Source organism: Anser anser (genome assembly GCF_964211835.1).
Source record: "Anser anser genome assembly, chromosome: 1".
Lineage (NCBI taxonomy): Eukaryota > Metazoa > Chordata > Aves > Anseriformes > Anatidae > Anser > Anser anser.
Window position 1 is genome coordinate 40,431,960 of NC_139720.1, and position 24,149 is coordinate 40,456,108.

General features: G+C 36.9%; 1 long non-coding RNA gene across 2 annotated transcripts; it reads right to left on the reverse strand.

The window, feature by feature from the left end:
- Window positions 1-745: 745 nt before the first annotated feature.
- On the reverse strand, window positions 746-3,204 carry LOC310889299. 2 transcript variants are annotated; one of them, XR_014576504.1, is made up of 3 exons: window positions 1,450-3,204; window positions 1,080-1,171; window positions 746-967 (listed from the first exon to the last, which is right to left on the reverse strand). It is a non-coding gene; the product is annotated as an uncharacterized lncRNA (long non-coding RNA). The 2 variants fall into 2 exon arrangements; XR_014576505.1 differs by having other exon boundaries at window positions 1,446-3,204.
- Between the last annotated feature and the right edge of the window lie 20,945 nt (window positions 3,205-24,149).

Sequence of the window (24,149 nt, forward strand, 5' to 3'; positions counted from 1 at the left end):
AAGCTCAAGTGCAGTTGAACCATGAACAAGAGTTTTGTCAGAGGAATCACTAAGACAATTCTGGTCGTCCTTTGGGCATAATTGCTGATACATGTGCATGCAGAAGTGACGTGAAGATTATGAAATCAAAGTTGTGTCAGATGTCAGCTAGGTGACATTAAAGATGGATGTGAGATGTGAACTGAGGATAATGGAGTTGTGCCTTTGTCTATGGTCTCAGGCAAAATGCTATACCCCCAAAATATATGGAAATTGAATCATTGTGACATTTCTGTGTGACATTATCTCATCTATTGTATTGTCGTTTCCAGAAAGTAGCAATTCTATTTTCTTTAGTGTTCTGTAATTAATTATGAAATTCTGGACTAGAAATAGGATAGGCTGCCACTTGATCAAGGCTTCTTTGGCACATTTTTCCTCCATAGTATGTCTAAATTCCTTATTAATAGCTTTTTGCTTGTTTACATTTAAATTTAAGTCACATTAGGATTCATGTATTCCATTGATATACTAATCTGTATCTCAGTTTATGTCAATTTTGGGGCACTTGTTACATCCCTGAATATTTTGTGTTCAAATTAAAACTATTTAAACATGACAATATTTCATGATGTTTTACAAATTAAATGCAAAACATTAAAAATTTCATTGTGACCTACTGAATGAATCTATCAATATGATTTTTTTCAAGTACTGTTATTTATATTCTATGTTTGTTGTAAATATATAAATAAAAGATAGTTGAGAAATTAAAGACAAAGATCTGGAGCCAAGCTTTATTTACTGCATTACCTTCAGGTGGATTGTGTTTTAGTGGTATGAAATGGATTGAATAAACTCAGTTAGGACGGTCAGGTTTCATCCACTGCTGGCTAGCTGCTGTTCTGCCATGAGTTGAGTCAGCTGGAGGACTGCATGGGCTTTCAAAATCTTGGTTCAGATTGCAGAAATTGGTCTCAGTTCCTAGCTTTAAAAACAAACACAAACAATCACAATTTGTAGAGCTACTGCAGTGGTAGATCTTGTGATGCTAGAATACCAGAGCTGGGAGCTTCTTAGTCTAGCCACTGCTGCTGTACCTGTGCTTTGTATGCTGCAGAAAGCTGTGCATTTCTTGGGTACGTTGCAAAAAGGTAACTTGGCAGCAAAAGCTCCCTTTCTCATTTTATTCCTACAAAGTTAGGTAAAGAGCTTTGTCTTAAGGGACAAAAGAAACACAACACCTATCTCCTCCCCTCCCCCCCCCCCCAAAAAAAAAAAATCTCTCATTTCTTTATACTTCCATGAGCACAGGTTTTAGAGGATCTTTCAGTCTTTCAGTGAGGAAAACTGGAAAACTTTCCTCTTTTTCCTTCCCTAACTCTACAGTAATTGACTAGCCCTTGCTTTGAAAATCTCTACTTTTCTTTTGAGACAAGGTCTTTCTGTATTGTGTAATACTTGACCTGCCTGGTGAGTTCCCTGTAGCGAGTTGTCCAGGATCTATGGCCCTTCATCCCCATTATTCCCTTTAATCCCATTATTCTGACAAGCAAATTGCTCAGTCTCTTTGGCCTTGCTCTTTCTTTTAAATTCCAGCTTCTCAGCTAGTCATTCAGCCCACCACTACCAAATAACTGTTCCATAATGAAGGCTCTGATAGACCCTATGCGTTTCCAAAACAGAGGTTATATAGCAAAGTGAAGCTTTGGAGGATTGGATGGAGAAGAAAGAGGAATGGTATTAAGAATAAGATAATAATTATAAAACAACAACAACAAAAACACCATATGTTTAAGTTTAGGTAGATTTACACCAAATCAGCACATCCATCAGGCAATCAGCATTTACGCATTAATGAGTAGAGAAAGAAAAGTGAATACAAGCAGACAGAAACAATTGTGTCAAATTGTGCAAGTAGTTTATTATATACAGCTGCATCAGGAGAAAGTACACCTGAGCCTACACTATCAGCCCTAGTTGGAGAGATTTGCTTTCAGGTTTGTTTCTCATCTTGATTTTCCTCATTTGAAGAGTTTGTTCATTCTGTTTAAAATACTCTATTCAACAGCACAGCACTGATCTGGTAAAGTGGAAGGGGAGGTACAGGTGCAAGAGTTTATTCAGGAAGCCTTTTCAGTGGCTACACCTTTGTTGTGCACCTGAGGAGGATACTATTCCTTCAACCAATTAATATTTCACAAACAATATACAAGAAGGGCTCATCATACCCTCTATGTAACTTTCTATTTTATTTTTAGCCTCACTGAATCAAGTCAAAGGTGGGAAGTGGAAAAGGAAGTTACATTGAAGAAATATTTTTAAAATGTTGATGGGATGTCATTAAAGCCCTAGGAACCAAAACAGTGAACTACTTTCATTCACTGCCCCTTCTCTGTCCCAGTCGTTTTACAAAAACCTCTCACTTAGAGGAAAAACTTTGTGAAAAAATCCCAAGATTGTTGCAGGTGAACCATGGGGTCCTTGGGGGCAGGAAGCAATATCTGGTATTCTACCCATTCCATGAATGCAAGAGCTCAACAGGTAGAGAGTGATAAGAAAAAAAGATTGTGTAGCACTTCCTAACAACTGCACAGTCATAATGAGGGGTTAATAACTAATTAATAGCTATAGGCATAAACAACACTTGCTATAGACAGCTATAAACCTACCACTTCAAGGTTATAAAGTAGAGTGATAAGTAATCTAACATCCTGCCGGGATTTATAACAACTGACTAAAGATTTATTGAAAGAGCTATTCATAATTTATTAAGTCTATATGAATTGTTATATTTGCTCTTGGGTTAAAAGTTTGATAGAATAAACTTGTGATAGAAAAACAGTACTTACCCTAAAAAGACTCTATTGAAGTAACACCAGTAAAAAAATAAAGCTTGTTTTCTGTTTTGTTGAAGTAAAATGTAATATGACATTTAAAAAATACTCTTATTTTGAAAAAAAGGACATTTTAGAAAACAGTCTTTGAAACGTGAGGGGCGTTGTATTCTAATGAGAATGAGCTCTGAAGGAGAGCTGAGGAGTTGACCAGTCTGGAAGGCCTGTCTGGAATGGGTAGGATGGAAGTGACTTGCTGAAGGCACCAAAAGGCAGCACTTCTTAATTTCCGAAATTCAGAAGAGTGCTACTCACTTAGTGTTTGGATTTCACCCAAAAAGAAATGATGTGACAAGTGGTGCCACTTGTTTCACAAAACATTGTATAAAAATATCTGTCTTTAAAATGATAGTGAGCTGTCTTTCCTTCTGTTGGCCGATTAATTTTTTATAATTTCTGCTCAGCTGTCTGAGAAAACAATTAAACCATTTGAATGACATTAGGGGTCAAAATACTTATTAGTGACTTTTGGTGAGGGAAGTATCACATTAAGTGATAACTTCAGCTGCGAGAGATGGAGCTTTATTCTATTTTAATTTGAATCTAGTATCATCAGAGCATGTTATACTTTACAAGAGTCTCTTGGGAAGAAAGGCATATCCCACAAGACCACTAGACCAAATTTTTGCTCTTTTTACTTGCACAAGAGCTGGAAGAGAACAAATTGTTTTACTGCTAGTCAGTTCCTGACATTTATTGTAGCTGTATATGAAGAGTGATAAGAAAGAAAAAATTTTACATACTGGGACAAGAGGAAGGTCAGATTCATCTTATCTGCCATGCGGTTCTAGCTCAACAAATGGAGAGAAAGAGCCGAGGGGAAAAGGGACAAATGTGATTTGCTGTGACAGAAACATAAGTCTGAAATAGATTTATTGGTATTGCTCAGCACATAGATGAGTTGTGACACTGAAAGAGTGACCTTCTGAAGCAAACCTGGGGTTTTGTTGTTGGGGATTTTCTTAGAGCCAGCAGGTACCTTGCTTCTCTCTTCTCCTAATTATATGGTAATTCAGCTGTTGTATTTTTTTTCCAGTATGTTCTAGAAAAGCAATTTTGCTCTACAATGTGGTATTGCTGTATGCTCTTAATATTTAATGCAACTAGAAAAAATGTGTTCTATTGGAAAAAAAAAAAATTTTGATGGCAGTTGCAGGAATACCTGACCACCTCTAAGCTGAACCCTCAGTCAAAGCATGTGAACTTGCATGTGAGGCCAGCCATGCCTGTGCATCTGCCACAGGCCTGCCAATTGTAGCATAAATCCCCGCAAATGTGCCTATTAGTGGGAGTTTTTCCAGTGGCAGACTGTGTCAAAGGTGCAGTCCCTGATGAAATACAACTCTGCAGCCTTGTTACTGCTCTGCAGTCTCGTAAACTGCCTGTGGTTGCTACTGGCACTGCTGGCCAGAGCAGAAGAGACACCAAATTTTTGTGCTGTATACATGTGGGATGAGTCTCCACAATGAAAAAGCAGAAGGCTGGAACCATAATATACATCTTATGCTGAATACATGAGGTGTTTGATATGTAACTAGGGAGGCAGAGGGAGGAAGAGCTGAAGAAGAGCAGGAATAGAGCAGACGGAGATAGAGCTGGGACACAGCTTCCTTTTCTTGACTTGGGGCAAGCAGGGAAAGTGATAAGGGATGGAGAGAGTTTCCAGGCATCTGAGCTCAGTGTTACCTCATCTCAAGCATCTGTAAGTTACTTTATAGTCAAGGAAGAATAACAGTTCCAGAAGAACCTCTGTACTATCTTTTGTATCTTTCTTAGTGTTCCATGTTTATTAGAAAAAATAACAATCTCATACCCAGGGTGACTAGCTTCAGTGTAGACAACCACCTTCCAGACTTTCATGTCTGGGGTGTATTTTGACCACACACACAACTGTAACCCCAGCTACTTTTTAGTAAATAAGTGGCAATCCCAGCAGCTCTCTTTGAATATGAGGCCTTGGTGAGTCACATCTGTTTAAATCAGGCTCTGGTTTGTTCATTCCAATATCCTCATATACTTTCACTGCTAAATGCAGCTTTTCAACACTGTAGTTTTATAAATGCACTAGAGTGCTTTGTATCTCTGAAAAGCTGGAGGAAAAAAAAAAAAAACGATAATAAAAGGTTGGTACTATGATGAACAGGTTTAGATACATATTACCTGCCTTTTTCTCCAGTCTTTCACATTCTTTTTGTCAGTGTACAGGCGGAAAGCAAAAATGTGCAATATTTTTCAGCTCTGTGTATGAAATGAAGTAGGAATATGCATGTAGTGTTTCTGCCATGTGAATAATCACCACTTTTCTGCATCCTTTCAGTCTTATAACAATACAACCACAGCACTATTTTTTATCTTGTTTATTATTCCACTCAGCTGTGACATATAAGAACTTAGTTTCAAATGACATCTTACCACTATCCATGTGGACTGGTTTACCTTTAAATTTGCTGAAGAAAGAGTATTAGTGTATTAGTAAGAAATGGATCAAAGTGTAACTCTGGTGCTTGGGAGCCATAGGAGATTTGATCCTGCACCACTGAAGTCAATATGAATGCTGCCATGTACTTAAATAAGAACAGAAGTGGGCCTCTGGTCATTTGGGGCTTCAGTAAAGGAAGGCATTAGAATAAGGTTAATTAAACACAAGATAAATCACTGAACCAAAATATATATTAAGAAAAAAAAAAAAATAGAAGGAAAGAGTCCAGAGAAATGCAGACTGTGAGAACAGAATTAATGTAAGTAAAAGAAAAGGAAAATCATGTTGGTTTCTACTATTTTGGATTTTGAATAAAAATACAGATGTATAAGAGATACATATTTATTACATATCTGATCAACTAATTATTTTCGTTTGAAAATACATGGTCAGAAGGAAATGAAGCAGTAAATATAAAAATCTCTGGCATTCCTGTTTCCCGTAATAGGTGATATAAGTGGAGACATTGACCAGAATGCTAGAGGGCAAGGTTTTATAATTTTTTCTTTCTTTTTTTTTTTTTTTTTTCCCTCTCTTTTTTTGACACAGTGATATCCTGAAATTTTGGGGAAAAAAAGATACTGAGTGTCACCTGGAAAATGAGGCTCAAGGCCTCCCCTATAGTCAGAGGAAGGCCATTCCATTGTATCTGTAACAGGACAGAACAAAGAAAGGCTGCATTAGAGCATGCCATGGGCTGCAGTTAGGGCACTACTGTGCAATGTGGAAGAACAGAAAGCAAGAACACAAATAAAGCAATCTTTCATAGAGATGCCACACCTAAATTACCATTATTGTATATGTTGTCCTTCTTCTGTCTCTCTGACTTAAAAACAAACAAATTAACAAAACACTAATCCTGGACCTGAAGTAAATTCATGGTAACTTGGATTTTCCACTAAATACTTTCAAATAATTTTATTTCTGGTGAATTTTCCTTTTTATGGGAAAACATCTTCTTGAAAAATTCCTAGTCATTTGCAGCCTCAATAGAATAAGTTTCTCCCTGTAACTTGTGAGTAAAGACTGGAATGGGTTAACCAGCTGAGGGCAAGAGATAAGCTTTTTGTTCATTAGATTTTCTGCAAACTGTTCATGTAAGAAGACACAAACAGGTAATCATATCTTCCAGTGGCAGAAGAATGTCCTGTTGCTCCTTGTTCCTACATACAAGCAAACGAACATGCCTGTACGCACCTCCTCCTTCCACACACACGTTTTTCTATCTATTAATGTAAAGACAGGTATACAACGGACTGTGTGCCTACTATCTAGTCTTAGTAGAAAAGTGATATTTTCTAAAAGGAGAGTTAGGACCCCTAACTGTACTAGGATTCCTTCCTAGAGGCATGGAGTCCATCTGCACATTTGTTGTGCTCCTCTGATCATTTTCCCCTCTGCACTTTCCCATCAGTCTCCAGCTAACAATGGGGCTGAAGACAGAGTTGTGCTCTGGTTCTGCTCTGCTGGCCCTGGTGATGTTTCCACTTCATAACCTGAGAAACAGTACAGTCTCTATCAACACATTTTACAATCAGCCATGATACTGAATGTATGATTACATTGGCTAAAGACAGAATAATTGAAAATAGGCTTGGAAAAGAAATCAAGAGATCATCTAATCTGCAGAAAGACCACAGCAGTCTACTTCTTGCTAAGCCTTAGAAAGTCACCTAACTTGTTCTATACATCTTTCAATGGAGTGTGTGTTTGTACTTCCCCAGACAGGCTTTTACTATTTAACTATTCTGCATGCTATAATGCATTTCCTAATCCCTAATCATTTTGCAAATTAAGCCTATTGCTCCTTATTCTAGCTAAAGTGAATATGACAAGACAGTTTATCATCATCATCTTTAAAACTAACCTTCCATGTATTCAAAGTCTGCTGTCATGACTTCTTAAAGTAGATAACTCACCTCCTTTAGACTTTCTTCAAAAATCACACTGTTTAGATCTCTGGTAATTCTTGTTCTTGTTGTTTTCCTCCAACTGTATCTTGTTTTACAGAGTTCTCACAGTGCATTCTTATTAGATCCAAATAAAAGGATGATTCCAAAACTTAAAATGTAGATATTTGTATACACCAATAAGATATGATGCTTTTAGACACATTAATTCCGTGATCCACTACACCTCCCACATCCTAGCCAGATGTTCCCCATCTCTGTTTGTGCAGGTGATTATTTCTATCTAGCATAAAACTTCACATTTTTGTTTATTGAATTACATCCATTTTCCCAGGCTACTCCTCCAATTTGTCAATATTGTTTTGAGTTCTAACCCTATCCTTTAATGTGTTTGCAGCCTTTGCCGCCATGGAGTGATTATCAACTTTTTTCTAAAAAGAAAAAAAAAAAATTTCTAAAACTTTCTAAAAAAAACTGTTCTCTACTCCACCATCCAAGGTTATTAAGTTAAAATAGTGAATAGTACCAACCTCAGAATAGGCAAATCCCCATTTGCTTCTGTTTGGCAATGTACCATCAACGTGAATACTTAAATACTTTTTTTCCAAACAGATATCTGGAGAGTTAGCAATCGCCTATGGTATCAGATGGTTGTCCAATTTATTCCTGAGAAGCCTTGCTTTCCTGACCTTCCTGACTTGGTGAACTGTGGGAAACATTCACCAGACAATATTCCTTTCCACATCACTGAATTTTGTAGTCAGTGGGTCCTCCACAGTGTTTTTTCTAATTGGTAAAGTTTGGTTTGTAAATGACATTTGGGCAGGAATCAACACGTAGCTGTTCATTACAGCAGGGGGTTATTTATTTTTAGGAAACGGTGCTGAAAACAAAAGAGAAAACAGAGAAGCTTCTAAGTTAGATGATCTCTTCTAGCCTTCCTCAGTATTCTGCTGGAGTATCACACATTTTTGTCCCATTTTTTATCCATCTCTTCTCCTGACAGGACATTTGTCCTCATATGCTTAGAAAGCACCAATCACCAGATGCATGCTAGTATAATATGATCATTAAAAATATTAAAGTAAATATATATGATAGATTAGTGGTTTTTTTTTCTTTTTTTTTTTTTTTTCTGCATGGCACTTCAATAGATTTTAACATTTGGTAAATGCACTTAGTCAAATTCTTCATTTAGACAGTATATTTCTTCATATTTTAATTCTCAATATGTTATTTGTACAGAGAAAGAAAGACAGATATATTTGTCATCTGGAAAACTACAAAAATTAAAGATACCCAACCCTGGAACTGAATTTCCTTGGTTGTCTTGTTTATGATCAATTGTATCATGAGCATGTCAGATAAAAATAACAGAATATTTCAGGGTTTTTGTCAGGAGACATTCCTTTAAAGTATTTTTGTTTTGAGTTTGTTTTCATTCCACATATATATTTCAAACAGAAAATCATAAATAACTCTTCATATCATAAAAAACACTGTTATGTACAAAAGGAGAAATCAATCAAAACAAAACAGATGGATGTATCAGGCATGAGATTCTGATCAGTATCTCTTTCTTACTCTCCTATTTCCTATAGTAAATCAATCACCTCTGATAAAAGGTAGGTAGAAGGCCACTGAAAATGGACGTGTATTTATATTTTTGAAAACATTCAGGTTATGCAGAAACATGAAGCAATGCAGATGAATGACCATTATAAAGGTAAGTGTTTATTATTGGTTCCTTCAGTCTCTCAGCCCCTGCACCCCCTGGTATTTGCAGCTGCCACTCCAGTGTATATTGTTACAAAGTAAGTTGAATGCACTTCTCTGCAAAGAAGTCGGTTTTTTTTCACTGTTTGGACAGCAGTTAACACAATGTAGTCAAGAACTAAAATGGAGGCAGCTGTGAATCAAAGCTAGTGAAATAATATCACTGCTAATATTTTTTTATTATTTTTATTAGAAGTTGTATGTGTTATGCACTCAAGGTGTAGGATTAGAGAAATTCTGAGCCAGAGAAAGCTGTGTATACAGCTGGACACAAATTCAGTGATGAGTCATAGTTATACAGAATCTGGAAAACCTAAGGGGCTTTGGATTTAGCACAGAGCTCAGTTTTTACCAATTAATTTAAATGCCCATATATTTCTTACACACTGATGGTACTGAGTGCTAATTAGGATTTTTTTTTTTTTTTTTTAATGGACCTTTATGTTTTACAAAAGCACTTAGACTTAAGTTTTAATACTTTTTATTGTTTTCTGACTGGGTCACTTATTATTTCTGTGGATTTAAAAAAGGTAGATGAATGAAAGACTGTAAAATATATCTCACTCTGTAATACTTTCTTCCTCTATAACAGCTGGACTAATGGACTCCCTTACACTTTGACTAAATTCACTAACAATTATCATTGATTAGGATAGCTGCTTGCATTGATTAGGGAGCTGCTATCATTGACAGGATAGCTGCTTCCAGCTTTTGCACAGAAATGACTACTACAGTTTTCTTCTTCCCACAAGCATTTCCTCATCACAGCAGTGAAAGGGGTAAACTGCTCTTCTGAAGGATTCTTTTCAGACACCCAGGGAGCCCCTAACTCTCTATCTGTCTGAAATAGAGACCAATTTTCATGGTGATAGCCTTCCAGATCTTATAAGTATGACCAGACAAGATGCTTGTTCAATCATTAGATAGCATAGGATATCACGTATCTGTCCATATATTTTAACAGCTTTCCAGTACACAGCTGGCTATCTTCACAGAATCACAGAATCGTCTAGGTTGGAAGAGACCTCCAAGATCACCTAGTCCAACCTCTGACCTAACACTAACTAGTCCTTCACTAAACCATATCACTAAGCTCAACATCTAAACGTCTTTTAAAGACCTCCAGGGATGGTGACTCAACCAGTTCCCTGGGCAGCCCATTCCAATGCCTAACAACCCTTTCAGTAAAGAAGTTCTTCCTAATATCCAACGTAAACCTCCCCTGATGCAACTTTAGCCCATTCCCCCTCGTCCTGTCACCAGGCACGTGGGAGAATAGACCAATCCCCACCTCACTACAGCCTCCTTTAATGTACCTGTAGAGAGCGATAAGGTCGCCCCTGAGCCTCCTCTTCTCCAGGCTGAACAATCCCAGCTCCCTCAGCCGCTCCTCGTAAGACTTGTTCTCCAGACCCCTCACCAGCTTCGTTGCCCTTCTCTGGACTCTCTTGAGCACCTCCATGTCCTTCTTGTAGCAAGGGGCCCAAAACTGAACACAGTACTCGAGGTGCGGCCTCACCAGAGCCGAGTACAGGGGCACAATCACTTCCCTAGACCTGCTGGCCACACTGCTTCTTATGCAAGCCAGGATGCTGTTGGCCTTCTTGGTCACCTGAGCACACTGCTGGCTCATATTCAGCTGACTATCAACCAGTACTCCCAAGTCCTTCTCGGCCAGGCAGCTTTCCAACCACTCATCTCCCAGCCTGTAGCTCTGCTTGGGGTTGTTGTGCCCCAGGTGCAGGACCCGGCACTTGGCCTTGTTGAACTTCATACAGTTGGCCTCAGCCCATCGGTCCAGCCTATCCAGATCCTCCTGCAGAGCCTTCCTTCCCTCGAGCAGATCAACACACTCACCTAACTTGGTGTCATCTGCAAACTTACTGAGGGTACACTCAATCCCCTCATCCAGATCATTGATATTAAAGAGGACTGGCCCCAGTACTGAGCCCTGGGGGACGCCACTAGTGACAGGCCTCCAACTGGATTTGACTCCATTCACCACAACTCTTTGGGCCCGGCTATCCAGCCAATTTTTAACCCAAAGCAAAGCGTATGCCAGTCCAAGCCCCGAGCAGCCAGTTTCTTGAGGAGAATGTTGTGGGAAACAGTGTCAAAAGCCATACTGAAATCAAGGTAGACCACATCCACAGCCTTTCCCTCATCCACTAAGCGTGTCACTTTGTCATAGAAGGAGATCGGGTTTGTCAAGCAGGGCCTGCCTTTCATAAACCACTGCTGACTGGGCCTGATCACCTGGTTGCCCTGTAAGTGCCGCGTGATGACACTCAAGATAATCTGCTCCATCTTTTCACTCTTTATAGGGTATTACCCCAAAATTATCATAGAAATTGTGAGTATTGCTATGAGAAGGTCATCTGGCTAGGTGCTTCTTAGTCTCAAAAGCTTTCAGAGAATAAAAACACAGATGATATTTTTTTTTCTCCCCAAATTTACTTAATCCAACTGTGACAACTAAAACAATAAAAGAGTAGTCCTGTAGTGTAATGTACAAGACCAAAATGTACTATAGCATTTTGTAAAAATTGTAGCATTTTATGTTGATTGGTCCTCCATATGACAGCTCTTTGTTTGTAGTACGTGACTTCCTCTATGAAATATTGTTTTTGAGGAGCTATTGTATAACATGCCTTTCAGTTCACAAAGAGGGATGTCATGTTCACATGCCATAGTGAGCTGCAACTCACTCTTGGATTTTATAAAAGCAATTTCATTACTGCTATGTACTTTCCTATATGGTGTTTAAGTTTTGAAACAGTGAAAACTATTCTGATTTTGCTCAAAAAAACAGTTTGAAATTTCAATTTGAACTGAAGTTGTTAAAAAATTGCTCAAGTTGAATATGTTCTGAAAATTTCATTTTCCTATTTTCTTTTGAAAGTGAAGATAAAAGTTTTTAAGAATTGCTAAGAATTGCTGCTTATATTTGCCAAGGTTTAGAGTCTTTGGTGGAACAGTGTGCATACTGTTTTCTCTTATGTAAAATAAGAAATATTATTGGCACTGGCTTCTATTTGTCAGGGTTAAAAATACTATATTTATGTCTCATTATAATCCATTCACCAGCTTCCAGACTATATGTGCCCTGGGAATGTCAAAACTCCACATGATATCCCTGAATGCTGGATTTGCATTTGGATATCTGGAGTAGCTGAAAAGTGTTAAACCACGTGCTGTAATAAAAAAAAAAAAAAAAAAAAAAAAAATCCCTGTTGACTGCATAGCTGCAGGGGTTAGCTCAGAAGAACACATTTTTCTCAAATGCATGGCATAAATTAAACTCAACAAATTGCTTCTATATCTGCTTTTCTTGTTTGATTTTTTTTTCTTTTCCCAAAGAAAAATGAAATGTACTCATTGTCTAAAATATCAGCTTTTGGCTGAATCACCAGCCTCTATGGCAGATGATAAACAAATAGTAATGGATCTTGGAGACCTCAGGACCTGAGATTTATGCAGAATGAAAGATTAGAAGATATGTTTAAAAGGGAGTTTGAAGTTAATGCCCCAGTTACAGTTCAAGATTCATTCATATATATATATATTATTATTATTATTTTGTTAATTTCAATGCTTAGAAAAGAAGATAGATAGTTTAGGCTTTAGATTTTTTTTTCCTTTGAAGCCATGGTTTTGATTTTGGATTATCTGACCTGTTTTCAGTGACCTGAGAAGGCACAGTAGTTTAATACTGAATGCATTCAGCTAACAAAAAAAAAAAAAAAAAAAAAAGAGAGAGAGCATAAAAATCTGACAATAGTTAGATTGTTAGTTTTCTAGCACAATTCTTACTAGTACATGCCTTGAGTAGGCTATGAACTAAATTTAGGTTCATAAGTCGTCTTAACTTCATTAAGATTAGAATTTAGCAGCCTGTGTAAGTTGTTGAAAGTCATCAAATGTTCTGTATGTGTACGACAAGAAATCAGAAATTAATACATTCATATTGGTGGAAAAAGGGGAGTAATATATTGTAGAAACATAGCTAAATTTAGAAATGCATATGCTTTTAGCAGTGGAGATGACAAATCACTGGACAAAACTACCCATGGTAAAGGATGGCTTCTGTTCTGAGAGAGTCAGGGAATGGATGCATTTGTAGAAACTGCTTTTGTAATGCAACATAAATTCAAGTTACTGAGCTCAGCACAGGGGTAACTGGATTCCAGGGCCCACAACGGAGCGATTGTCTGGCTGGATGATGAATTGGTAATTTCCAGACTGAGAATCTACAAATTTAAGAAATCCACAAACCATATACTCTCAGTAAATGAATGCCATTTACCCAGCATGTGCACATGTATCTAGAAGTTATCCCCCAATGAGTAATGGATAAAGGTTCCCATTTCATTCTTTCTTTCTTTTTCTTTTTTTTTTTTTTTTATTATTAGTCAGATGCATTGTGTGTTCAAACCCCATTTAGAATAAATGTACTTAATTCTCAAATAAGTTGTGCTATCTCTCCGGCAGATGAACGTTTTAACTAAAGGACAAGTTGTGATCCACAATTTGTCCTGTTGAAGATAAGGCAGCAGATTATCTACTGCCAGTGGATAATGTTAAGGACTACTGCAAGCTCTTCATGTGACTGGAAAGATGGTTTTAGTTTTATGTTTTGCACCTCTTGTCCTGTACTTTGAAAATGTAACAGAGATAATTACGCAGGAGACAGTGTAATGCATTAATATATTGCACACCATACAGATAGCTCTGAAAGGCAAGAATTTCTGTTAAAAACAATGAAGAAAGAAAAAAATATATGAGATATTTTTATGCAGCAGTCAGTGTTTTAAGATATTTAATACAAATGCACAACAACGTATTGTGAAGTGTCTCAAGACTCAAAACTTACAGCACTACTGGCTCTCTTCAGAACACTATGAACCTGCAGAACGTAAAAAAAATGTTGTATAAATAACCCAAATCTGAAAACCTATCCATTTTCATTGTAGAAAACTATTTTTCAGACTGAAAGATTAGTCTCAAATGGAGAAGTCTTCAATTCCTCTCATAGAATGTATTTCACATCACTCACCCATACACATTTCTGAAGAGAATCTAGGTTACAGACTCTTACCCAGTGAGACTGTCAGTTCTAATCTATGACCTGAGATGCATATATACTTTATAAAGGGAGATTCAGAAACCTTTCCTTTTTTTTTTCTTTTTTTTTTTTTTTTTTAACACTGTAATTACAGTGGTGTTTCATGATAGTTAAATCTATTGTTTTCTCAAATGTGAACTTGTTCTGGAGGGCCAAGATGAGAGAAAGATTTATCCCTCAACAACCCTGCACCTCAATACATTAAAGGAAGAAACACCATACAGTTTCCAAAGAAAGGAGTGGAAATAGCAATATCCATAAACTGACCTTGATTATCTCCTGATCGAAAACCAAGGTCTACTAAAGTCAACCAAAGTCTACATGGATTTAAGTGTCCTTAAGTGTCCATTTTCCAGTACATATAGTAGAAATTAAAAAAAAAAAAAAAATCTCCAAAATTCAGGGACCAATTCTGTGGATGCTAAAATCACCCTTGTACATTCATTTGAAGATTTGATAAAACTTAATGAACATTTCAGATAGAGTTCTGTGAATATTTTCATAGTCTCATTCTAGAATAAGCAGATTTCTTATAACTCTGAGTCTCATAAAATATCTCAACTTTCATGTTGACATTCAGTGCATGTCCTTGCATGCGAGATTAACAAGTGAGAAAATCATATCAACAAAAGTAGAGTATTCTCAAAAATCAAATGTCATATTCATATTCACAGATATTTTCATTAGAATCCTGATGGAAAGAAGGAGTATCACTGAGGTATAGTCATTCTTTCATCATCTTCAGAATGAACTAGTGCCCAGAATGGATTTGCTGTGAGAAGGTAGCCAGAAAGGGGAGACAGATCTCTGCATGATCCCTCAATTGTTGCAGAAGTTGATAAGCAGTGGAAGAACCAAGTCACGTTCAGATGAAAAACATTTGTTTGAGAGGTAGAAGCAACCTTGGAGAACTGCATTCAATCTTTGGTTTTAGACCCCCTAAACTCCCCCTCAAGTGTAATACAGAAATTATTTGAATTGATAATCAGTGGTGATTAGTAAAGCATCCCTTCTACTTCATTCATCCATTTTGCCCTTCCTTTTCTGTGCTCTCGTATTTTGAACTCTATGGACCCATTTTTTCTGAGCTGCTTCTTTTGCTGTTAAGCATGTAAATATTTGCATTCAATGTTGCTGTTCTGAATGGAGAATAGAGAAGACCTAGTGGCACAGAAGAAGGGAATGACTGACCTCAAACAGAAGAGGAGGGATATGGTCTTTGGAGAATATGGGGGAGTGGGATAAGGGAACATCTACCCCAGGAAAGGGGAAGCAGAATGGGACAGATAGCACATTTGTTTTCTGAGCTGATGATATGGGTTTCTCCTCCCTGGAACTGTAGGGCTATTTTTTCCCACTTCACCGAGTGAGGCAAGATATCTGCTGACATGAACCGTTGCTGATACACAGGGAGGCAGAAAAAGGGAGAAGATACCAATGTTGACAGGAAATTAGAGTGCTTGGCATTGCTTCACATGAATTTCCACTGATCCCTAACGTGAGGGTTATGTGACAGCAATGTGAGCCAGATAATTTGGTCTACAGTCAGAAGGAGCCTGAGCCAGCTCTGATCACTTCCATCAGCAACTGAGAACGACACAAGGTGCTGCTGAGCGAATGTGGTTTCAGTGACTGCAGATAACATATTGGTGAGCACCATAACACAGCCAAAAACAAATGAAGAATTCTCACTTAGGAATGAGCTAGAATCAGTAAAAAATTCTGGGTCTAACAGAACAAAAAAAAAAAAGTGAGTCGAGCCAAGTTTTAACCATCTTATGCAGGAATAAGGGAAAGTTCTGGTGGAAACCAAAACATGGTCATGATCATGCAGCTGAATAATAGTATCAGCAAAAGCAATGAGAATGAGTTGATACTAAGGCTGAAAAACAGCTTTAATTTGGGCATTTTCCTTCTTTGGAGAGATTGATTTGGCAAGCTTAATTATGTTCTTCAAATGTAGTAGTTCATGGCCATGTTGTACGATAATAAAATGTGGGATAGTGTGAAGTACTACCTTGTTAATGAATATCTGCTTATAACAAGTACTTAGCTCAGTGACCTATTTTCTTATTAATTTCCCAACATGTTCAGCAACTATAACCATACTAGTATGATTTATTGTAGAGACAAGTTTTATTACGCAGTACCTTTTTCCAAGGCGATTTTGATAACTGATTTTATTTTATATAATTAAATTTGTTTAATTCCCAGCATAGAAGGAACTCTTCATATAACCCATAGAACAGGTACTGTATTTCAGATGGTTTTATCTTCTGAATAAAGCCACATAAAATTGCTACTATCTGTGCTTCAGACTATGGCTAGGTAGGTATGTGAATACCTTAAAGTGTTCTATGTGATGTAGGGTGGCATACTTAGTAGTACAATATTGCAATGACAACATATGCACATTATGACCCAGTAATCTAGTGCTGTTTGAGTGACAGTTTGACTATGGCAAATTGGCCCATATGTTTTTAGTGCTGTTTTATTTCATTAAAAGAAAATAAATTGTAGTTAATCATATTTATCTCAAACCATTTTCATTTAGCTTTTTTCTGTTGCACCCAAAAGAAGGAAAAAAAAAAAAAAACAAAAAAAAAAAACTCTGTTCTTTAATTTACTTATTCAGAAAGTTAGAACAGGAATCAATGTGTATTTGACTAATTTCTCTCAGTCTCTTTTTTTCTGCTTTGTGTTTTCCCCTGTTTTTCTCATCATACTGGTCCCCATGGTGAAACAGCTTGTAGTCAAAGCACTGAACTTAGTGCTACAGGGATCCTGAATTCCTCAGTGGGTAAATGCTGTTCTCACTTTTGTCTCTATTTCCCCATTTTATTATAAAACCATATTTTCATGTAAAAGTTCAGCACAGGCTTGTATGCAGAGATTAGATTGAATTCAATTTGGTTTTGTAGCATTCTGAATACAACATTTGAATATTAAGGATTTGTTTGAACATTGTCTGTTTAAATATAGTCAGTATCTGCAGCAGTTCAGAAAACTCCTGATTCAAGGGCATGTGTAAACCTACTACTGAATTATTATTTTTTTTCAGCTGCAGATTTTCAGTCAGGATGTTATTAACTCTTAAGAGGAATATTATAGAACAGAACCAAAACCAAAGTTTTATAATTAACAGAATTACTTTTGACTTTTCACTTATATCTTCTAACATTCCTAGAAAATGTTTGCAGGGAAAATTGTCAAAAAGTTTTCGCGGAGAAGTCTGGTAAGTAGAAAAATATAATGCTTTTTGACCTTCTGTATCTCAATGACTGAAATTAACTTTCAAACATTTTATTAAAATTCCTTTAAAATTATTAAAATTGCATTAAAATTGTCTTTATTTTTATGTTCCACTGCAGGCACAATTATCTTTTCTAGTGCCAAAAAGGGGTAATACTGCTGTTATTAGAAAGAACTTATCATAGTTCTGTGAGATCTGGGGAGCTCAATACTGTTCTCAGTGTTACCAAACCTTTCCAGGGAAATAATAAAGAACGAAGGGGAATAGTTCAGAAATAATTGCCACTTTGAGAAAAGAACAGGTTGAAATACTTTGTACCACAAACCATCAGTTAAATAGTAGTCCATTGATAAATATTTCAGCATTTCCACTCAAGTTTCTGCAAATGACTGTATGTCAAATTTGTCATCAATATTGCAGTTTCGAAAAGATATATAAATTAGATTATAGAAAGCACCTTAGAAGGCTGTCCATGTGAACATCTCATCTTACGTTTCTGTGGGCCATCTGATATTAACTACATTGTCCATGGTAAGTATTTATCTGAAAAAATAACACTAAATATATAGACAAAATTTTGGAGGTAGGAAAATAGCCTCACAACAGCAGCACAAGTCCAGTTTCAGGAAAGCTGGGATCTGTTGTTGGCTCTGTGATTGACTCAAGGCTTTGTTTCTTAAAGTCTTTGTTTCCCAATCTGTAAGAAAAGAAAATCAATGTGTCGCTGCCTCACAAGGGTGTTGCAAACCTAAATTCATTCATATGTGGCAACTGGTACAACATGATGGATACTCAATATAAATTGCTACATATATTCTGTTACCCCCAGTGGAAGGCTTTGGTCCATGAAATTACTGCCATACAAGCAAAACTGGACAAATTGAAGTGGGGGATGGAGGGGGAGGAAAGAAGCTTAAAATAGGGAAGTTTTAACCCTGAGAAGTGAGGACCAATCATGAATGTTGAAAAAAGCCGACTAAAACTATAAGCAAACAAACACCTCTCTCCAAAGGAGGTTGAGTGGTGTCCATAGGCATGGAGACAACTGAAAATTAATGCAAGTAGGAAAAGAAAAAAAAAAAAAGAGAGAGAGAGAGAGAGACACTATTTACTTCTGGATAAGTTATTTAGACTAATTTCATACTGTTTGTTAGGAAAACACAAATGTTTCACTGAGGATTATAATCAGCTGGCAGGGGTAAGCTACATCTGTGAAAGGTGTCCATTTTGCAAAGGTCATGTTTACAGCACTCTCCTCAAAAGCTGCCTTAACGAAGTCCTTCCCCTGGGAACAAGTGCTGCAGTTTCCATTGTAACATACAGGAAGACTTTTTGGCCAAATTCCATGAAATTTTCATCTTGCTTACATCTGCCACCATTTTTTCCATGAATGCCTCCAAGCCGTGATGCTGCTCTTTCTTCTTGACATTGTCTATGCTTCTTATCCGTGCTTTTGGGGAGGATATGCTTGTCCAAACATCTTGCTTGCTTATTGAGATTTGTTTTGAAATTCACTGAGAGCAGAGTTTGGATTTTGGTGGCAGGGGATGTTCCTGTTGGGTGTATATTTTCAAAGAAAAAAAAATATTTTGTAAGTTTTATGTCTGTGGATGCCCTTAGGGGGTTATCATGAGAGTTATAAAACCAGATAGCAGGAGATCTCAACCTCTTCCCAATATTGCCTGCAAGAGCCTTTGAATCTTGTGTCTTTGTCTCTCATTTTAAGTCTGTCCTAAAAGTGGACCTGTCCACCTGTAATTTTCTCACTCCATGACATTTTGATGTAGATCTGCCAGCCAACTCCTTTAAAGTTCTGTGCATTGTGCAATGGATGATGATCCTTTGGTTGTGCAGTTTAAGGGAGGGAACACTTCGCAGGACCTGCAGAAGAGTGGTTGTCTGTATGGTGATGAGTGCCTGTATGTCCTTGTTGTCCTGCTATGCGCTCAGGTCCTTCAGAGCTGTCATGAAATGAGGGCAGCGTAGTGTTTGTCTAATGACTCTGCACAGACCTCCTGCTGGCCTATGGTCCGTGCGGACGTTGTGAGCTGTGCCTGGGCTTGTGATGTCTGTGCCTAGGCCAAGAGACCAACGCAGGGGCTGCAGGGTCTATCACAACCCTAACTAACTCCCGCGTACCCATGGAAAATTATTTCAATGGATTTTATTGTGACTTTCCTACACCCAAGGGGCATGCAGTGGTGCTTGTGGTGGTGGACATGTTGGGTGCTGAACAGAGTGGCTATGGACCAGGGGACCCACTTCACTGCCTGGTTCTGAAGTCAGCTTATGGGTCTGCTGGGGGTGCCACACCAACTTTCCACCCATATCACCTGCAGTCTAATGGCTGCACCAAGTGGGTGAATCAGATCCTGGAATAGCATGTCTGCAGATATATTAATTATCATCAGGATGAGAGGGTTCCTCTCCTACCACTGGAAGAATTTGTCTACAACAGCAATGTCTGGTCTTACATACAGCAGACACCTTTTTACATGCGGTATGGTTGTGACCACCCAGCTACACTGGAGGTTATACAGGGGTTTTCTCCTGGAATTACTCCCTTCAGCATTTATGGTGTATACATTTGTTTCCTCAGGAGCAGCTGGAAAAAGCACAGGCTGCTTACAATTACAATGAAGATAGATGTCTGCAGCCAGCATTGGGCTTTGTGTCTGTAGACTGTGTTTGATTGTCCAGTCAACATGTTCTTTGGCGCATCCTTCTAGGTTGAAGCACTATTACCTGGCCTTCTATAAAATCATGGCATGGGTTAGCACAGTTTTGTTTCATCTGTAGGTTACCCATGCTCCCAAGATTTCCCCTATTATTTGCATCTCCCTGTTAAAACCTTTTCACCCAAATCCCTTCCAACAGCAACTTTGACCTGTGCCTCCAGTGACAGTGCTCAGAGGAAATATCACATCTGGGATATTTTGGATTCCAGGATATCACAGGGCATCATGCAGTATTTGATTGATTGGGCAGCATACCACCACAGAGGTAACTGCATATATCATATATATAAAAGCAGGAATTATCCACAACTGAAAGCTAGCTGTAATTAGAAACTATAGAACTTGTTTTAAGATGTAATTAACCCTTAAAATCATGTGACAATTTATATACTTGAAATCTTATCAAAGATCTCATCAGCTGTGCTACAGAGAATAACCAGGTTACATTAGGCATGCAAAGAAAATCGTTGCATTTCAGGGGACAAGTGACAACACTATCTGGCAGAACCACCAGTAGTTATTACAATAGTAAATGCAATGGAAATAGAAAGAAATTATCCATATGTTGCACAGCAGAAATTAACAAGAGTGTTGCATCCAAAATGGTAATTGGCAATCAGGGAAAGGCTGAAAAAGTGATGTATATTATCCTGTTTAAGGTGTATTTTTTAGTGTTATGAGCAAATTCTATCTCAAGTAAACAACACAGAAAATAAAGGGAGAAAAAATAGACTAAGGAGTAACAAGCAATGAGAAGGTGTTGTAATTACTGTAATTTAAACATCTGAAGATGACATTGCATCTCTGAGATATCCCAAAGTTAATGTTAAACTAGTAAAAAGCAGCAGAGGAAATAAATATGTACTACTTGCAATATTGTACAGATCATTTTGAAAAAGAAAGGAAAAAAAAACACACAAGTACAAATTTGATCTATTATTTTAGAAACATTTGAAAAAGCATCACTCTACGGGAGTTTAATATTCTTACTTTTTAATAATACTTGTGGAGGTTGGCTCTTAAAAAAATAATAAAAAAAAATTACAACTTAAAGGCCTGATTCTTCTGTCACAACCCACTTGCCTAAGCTTCTTCTGTGCTTTGAAGAAAGAGAACAACTTTTCTATCACTTGAATTATCCTGCTTAGTGAAAAAAAAACCTCCCCTGGTTAAGATTTAAAATGCCAAAAAGGGGAGATGCTCATCTAACAAAGACAGGACACAGTTGTTGACCTGCACATCTCCCATCACCATTTTCTGAAATATATATTGGAATGTGCAAATAATTTCTTGTTCTTCACTTTGAGCAATGGTAGCCACTATCGAGAAGCAAGCTTTATTCGGGAGCTCTTTGAATCCAGTGAGGATATTGTTAGCAGAAGACAATCTCTTTTGCTGTCATCTCTTGTTTATTCCAAAGTCATTTTTAACAGAGACATGTTTGTCATTTCCACGCTTTTGAAGGGTAAAAGCTATTCCAATGCCACCAAATTGTTCAGTATAAAACACTGGGCTCAAGGTTATTTCCCTTATCTACCCAGGGTGTTGTTACATAGACAGGCTTTGAAAATATTGTCATTTTCTTTATAAAATTCCTTAGAATTGTTAATATTTCACACAGATTTGGGGAAAAATAAATGAAAAGATTTAATCTTCTCTTTATCTACATTATGCATACAACGCTAAAAAGTGAAGATCCAGAATAAATACACTGAATACATATATATATATTTTTTTTCATCACTTGTTCTTCACTTTTGTGAAAATATTTCATAGGGCAGGATTTATTTGATCCAAAAGACTGAATTTTCTCTTCATTTTTATTTTTTTTTCACTGCTAATCTTAAAGAAAGAGTTGATAATTTGAAGATTCCAATATTTTGAGTTCTCTCAAAAATATCTTACTTGATTTCATTGTCTGGTTTAGCCATACATTATTTTCCATTTGGGATTTTTTTTAACCCCTCCTCATCCTTTAAATTTTTGCCTGTATAACAGACGGGATGCTGTCAGAGATGTCAATATTCATCACAATACCCAAAGACTAACTGATTTCAGAATAGATGACTCACAAAAATAGCAGAGAATGTTACATTTCCATTCCAGCAGAGAATGGAAAATGTTTCAATTTTCAAAAGTAGATTATGAGAGTAGTTGTTTGGATTCTAATTACAGATTTCTCTTCTCAGGTTATCTGAAAGACAGGCAGACTCTTCTACTTTTCCTCTAAGCCATGTTGCTTTCCTTACCACAGCAGTATGTTGCTTATTCACTGCGTGTGTCCTTTGTGTCCCTTTTCTGATGCATCCATTCTGCTGCTATACAGTTGCTTGCACAATCAGTCTTTCATAGTCCTTAAGATATTCAGCAACATTAAGTAAGTACAAAATAAATGACCAAATACAAATGATTTCTGTGCATCTGCCTGAGATGTTGTCTGCACATTTGGAGAACTCTATCTGGTTTTTATTGCAAAGCCAGGAAAAAGTGTAAAAGTATAATAAAAGATTTCTGCCATCCATATTGACATGTGTATTGAAAACTGCAATAATACTAAAACCAGACTATTTTTTTTCATCAAAGCAGTGGATTTTTTTTTTAAGGGTATTTAGGTTTTAAGCCAAATGATACTTTTTTTTTTCTTTTTTTTTTCTTTTTTCCCTAAAAATTGAAAACCCAAAAGCAAAGAAACATGTTGTGGATGTAGTGGTTTACATTTATCTTTATATACATACATATATATAAAGTCTTTTTTTTTTTTCTACTGTAGCTGTAGCAATTCCACAACATTTACATTCACCACTGAAAACAGTCTCTTGGGAGAGTTTAGTTAAGATTATGGATTCATTTCAGGACTACCATTTCCTTGCTAACTCTTGTCCATAGCTCTTTCTTAACCACAGTCTGATAGTCTTTAACAGACTCCCCATAAACATGGTCTCACAGTAAGCTTAGAAAACCACAGAAGTCTTACATTTGATATTAATTTAGCTGAATGTCCTGCAGAGCTGCAGGAACAATCAATCATTTTTGAAAAGAAAAAACACGGGTAAAAGAACCTAGTCAGAATCAGGTATTTGGGATGAGCTGCCTCTTTCTTTCAAAGGAGTCTTGAGGAGATTTCCTGTCCTTGCAGTCTGACTCCTCAGGGTGCACCATACCTGTTCCCAACATACCAGATAAGAATTCTGCAACTTGCCTCTACCTTGGCTGTTTTGTGACCATCATCCGAAAATAAAACATGGTTTTAAAATGAAAGGGAGTCACATATCAATACGAGACTGAAAACAGTAGGAGGAATTGTACCTACTTTTGAAACATTCTAAGTGTTTAACATTAGAAAGACTTTATTTCTAAATTTTCAGAATCATAAGAGGTGAAATCAAAAAAAAATCTAGATATTGTTTACGGGTGTTATAAATCTAGGTAGTTTAAACATTTATTTTGTATCTCTATTAACATGTACAACAAACAATAATGAGACCACAAATACAGTTAATTCTGCATTTCACAAAATGGTGTCCTTAGGGAGATGAATGAATAAGAAATTAGCTGTACTAAGAATAAGTTTATGTTTTGTCTCCTGTGCACAACTGTATGCTTTCAGCCCTTTCTCCTACATAACATAAAAAATACAAATAAATGATTTTAGAAAAACAATAATCACAAGAGATATAGGACACGTATGTCCATGTCTCTGTGTGTGAACATATAAACCTATATAGATTTATATATGCATGTCTAGAAGTAAATAGCAAACTAAGTGAACATAATATTAGCTGTTTCCAGCATAGATGTCTATGTGTGATCTGGTCCTTCATCTCCTGGATAAATAAACATCATAAAGACAAAATCTGTCAAACCCTGAACAGAACATTTAAAATTAGTCAGATGAGCTGTAATCTAACAAAAGATTTCCTTTCCATGCCTAGGAAAAAAAAAAAATGGATTTTTGTTCTTGGTTTGTTTTCCTGCATATAGCTGATGTTTTA